This window comes from Dendroctonus ponderosae, unplaced genomic scaffold (genome assembly GCF_020466585.1).
Source record: "Dendroctonus ponderosae isolate FM_Combo_2020 unplaced genomic scaffold, Dpon_F_20191213v2 Dpon_F_20191213_5, whole genome shotgun sequence".
Taxonomy (NCBI): Eukaryota; Metazoa; Arthropoda; class Insecta; order Coleoptera; family Curculionidae; genus Dendroctonus; species Dendroctonus ponderosae.
The window spans coordinates 14650317-14653707 of NW_026018715.1; positions in this window are offsets into that span (position 1 = coordinate 14650317).

A 3391-nucleotide genomic window follows, 5' to 3' on the forward strand; every position below is an offset into this window, starting at 1 on the left:
GACTTAACTAACTTAAAAAGCTTCGAAGGCTCATTTTAACCACTGTTTTTGACTTTGATGCTGAAATTTTTGTGTATTTTGTGCACGAATAATCGAGTCTGCTCGAAATCCACCGGTAAAAGTCGTATTTTATACCACGGTGTAGCTTCTGAACCGTAATCGCCGAATTTGGACCAAAAATTATGGAAATAATGGGAATTTAAGCTCAACATTATTATCGCTTTCTGATTGTCGATTTGTGGAGTTCAAACCCAAAATTTTGACCTCAAACACAAAACTCCTACGATCAACTTAACGACTTTTGTCCTCGCATGTTCCACAATAAATTTCCCGAAATTCAACTTAAAAAAGAACGAAACCGATTTAAAAAGATTAATGAAGACACAGTTTTTTAAATGCGGAGCTGAAACTTGCAAAAAATCAAAGCCTGAAATATCGGCTCAAAGATGGACAACTTGTTCTTTCTTCAAACCAAAAACTTTTTAATTTACACTTAATGTGCGTATTTAAAATTATCAAAAAGTGATCAGTTCGACATTAACCAAACTCAAATGAGCGTGTTGTGCCGAGCTCTTCGGGCACGACACTGATTTTTGTTCAAAAACTGATCAATCAAGAAGTTTTCAGTGTTTTTCTGAGGTTTTTCAGTGAAAAATTGCTTCTGAAACCCGGAATTTAGAACACAGAGCTGGAAGTTTATACACATGTTGTGTACCCGAAAATTCTGGTTTCGACCTGCTCGAGTTCAGTGTTTGTTCGAGTTCTTGTTCATTTGGCCAGCTGCAACTCAAATAATGCCCTGTAAAACCCAATCAAATTATACCGAATTAACAACGAATTTTTCTGCTGAAAATTGCCGCTGATGATGATCACTTAGCAGAGCAGGCGAATAACATGGCAGGATACCAGAAAACTAGTTAATACCCAAGTCGCAGGTTTGTAAGGCTAATCTATGGTGATTTAACAGTTAACATAATGGAACCAATCTTAATAAGATTTATGCGAAGCGCACTATCTGGGGCATATTGCTGATCGATCATTTACCAATTATTTTGTTGCCGGTAATTTTAGGCAGGAATAGGTGAATAGGCTAATGTGTTGATGCGATATATTACTAGGTACCTACATGCTCATTAATCCGCCATAAAAAGGGGTTTCCTCTAGTTCGTCCTCTCGGTACTTGCCAACGGAATATTTATTTTGCATGCAAGTTGATAGTGATTTATTCTCTTGTCTTCAACAAATATGATTCTATCTGGCCACCACCAGCTGTAGTAAAGTCCTGCATAGCAGTTGAGCAGTCTGTCAATTATCGTCTGATCAATGGGTGAAACTACAGTTTTTTCTTGTTAAGAAGCCTCTGATATGATTGCCTCAGCCTCAATAGAACGCCAACGGTAAACAGGCAGAAAATATCGTGAACTGAACCCATCCATAACACAAAACTAATATAGCCATTAGATTCTGACTAGCAGTGAATGGCCGGTACCGTTTGCATTTTTCCTCTTGTTTAGGTCGGAGTTAAACAATCTCCTTATCTGAATACTAACGAGAAAATGGCACCGCAGATCCATCCAGATGGATGATCGATCGCTTTCGAAGGGTATGAATGCATGCCGATTGAATGTACAGAGATAAATCAGGAATGACTCGACCGTTCCAGCCTAATTGTCTGAAACAATAATGACTATCTCCATTACAAACTGCGACTCTGAATTCCATCCACCCACTATTGCAATAACTGCATCTCGCCAAGTCAGTAGGTAAAATAACTGTTTCAGCCCGCTAATTAGTGAGGCAAATTGATAGCGGCATTAAACTAAAGCAGCTTGAGCGATAGCGACGGCCAAACTCGGTTTCTTCATTAAATTAGGGAACTTTCAAAGTTGCACCAAAATTATCAGTGGAACCACTTGGGTCCTCCGCGTCCCACAGACGCATAGATGGGCTCAAGCGGCGAAGATAATGGCTTTTTTATTATTAAAATTGCGCAACATCCACCTGAAATTAATGACTAGAGATCAATTTGGAATCTTCAATATCGACGCATGTGAGTTGGAGCTTTTTCCATTGTTAATGACCTGAAAATCGCACTTGTTGCCCCAGACCGAAGCCTCAGAGTGATCGACAATTGCAGGAATTACCCGAAGTTGGGCAATCAATTTTATTAGAGTTCATTATCATCGCACAATGACTTGCGTGAGAGCCGAAAAAGGCCGCATATTTGAAGCTGACGATTTGCTTAAACTGGTTATCTTCAATTTTTGGATACTTTTGATCAAGCAAAGTTGGAGACTAAAACAACGTTTTAATCAATGCGCTTTAATCCGATTACAAATTGGTTTCGGTTTTTTCTTTTGAATAAATTCTGACTTCATGAATATTCAACGCAAAGACTTCGTCAACAATATCGTCACTGCCAGCTGGAAATGCGTGGGAAATAACGTCCTTCAAATCACCAGGATCCACCTTATATGGCTAGGCGAAGAGACCGATTCAAATTTATGTAATCCGCGATGCTCTTATGCAATATTAAGGAAATTTGTGCAATCCTATGGCTGTTTTATACTTATGGGTTGTTATGCAGTCAGGATTTAACAGTCGCGTTTAATTTATCGAATCATTGAAATGGCTCTTTGGGCAAAATCCCGATAGTAGAGGAAGCCATAAATATCGGCAATTAATCGCGATTGGAAAACGCGAGGAATCCTGCCGGTAATAAATGCGAAACGTTGGTGGTGTTTGATGCTAATTTATCTGTTTTCATTTTCTAAATATCGCTACACCAGGAAGAACCTTGCAAGGCTACTCGAGTTTAATTTCAAGCGCATCGGATTATGCAAGCCGTTTCCTCCACGTAATGTAATTTATCACGGTTCTCCCAGCAGCAGTAAAACAGTTTATTTAGATTGCTGCACTTTGTTTAATTTGACTTTGGCATCAATTATGGCACTCGCTGCTCCATCAAACCTACGCAGTTTTCCTGATTGCGACGCGAAGAAGAATGACCGAAATTAATCAAAATGGCACTAGCAAACATAATTTTCCTTTGGAAAACAATTGATTGATGTTCAATGGTGAACAAAAGTCTATAACTGAAAATGTAGCAGTCGAGGTATTTTCAGAAACTTGAAATTTTCGACCAAAAATTAAAATTTTGCAAACGTGTTTTTTACCCTTTTTGGATTGTTTCCGACCTAAGAAGCTGCCCAATAGCAAATATGAAAGTTGTGGGTCGAAAATAAGAAAGATATCGCCCGTTGAAGATTGCGACCGCTCAAAAACCTTTCAAAATAGACAGAAAATGCTGATTATTTGGAAACTGGAAAGGCCCCGGTGTTTTTCTATTAGCTCGTTGCATTCCTTGTGTCTTTCCGATGAAAATGATGTA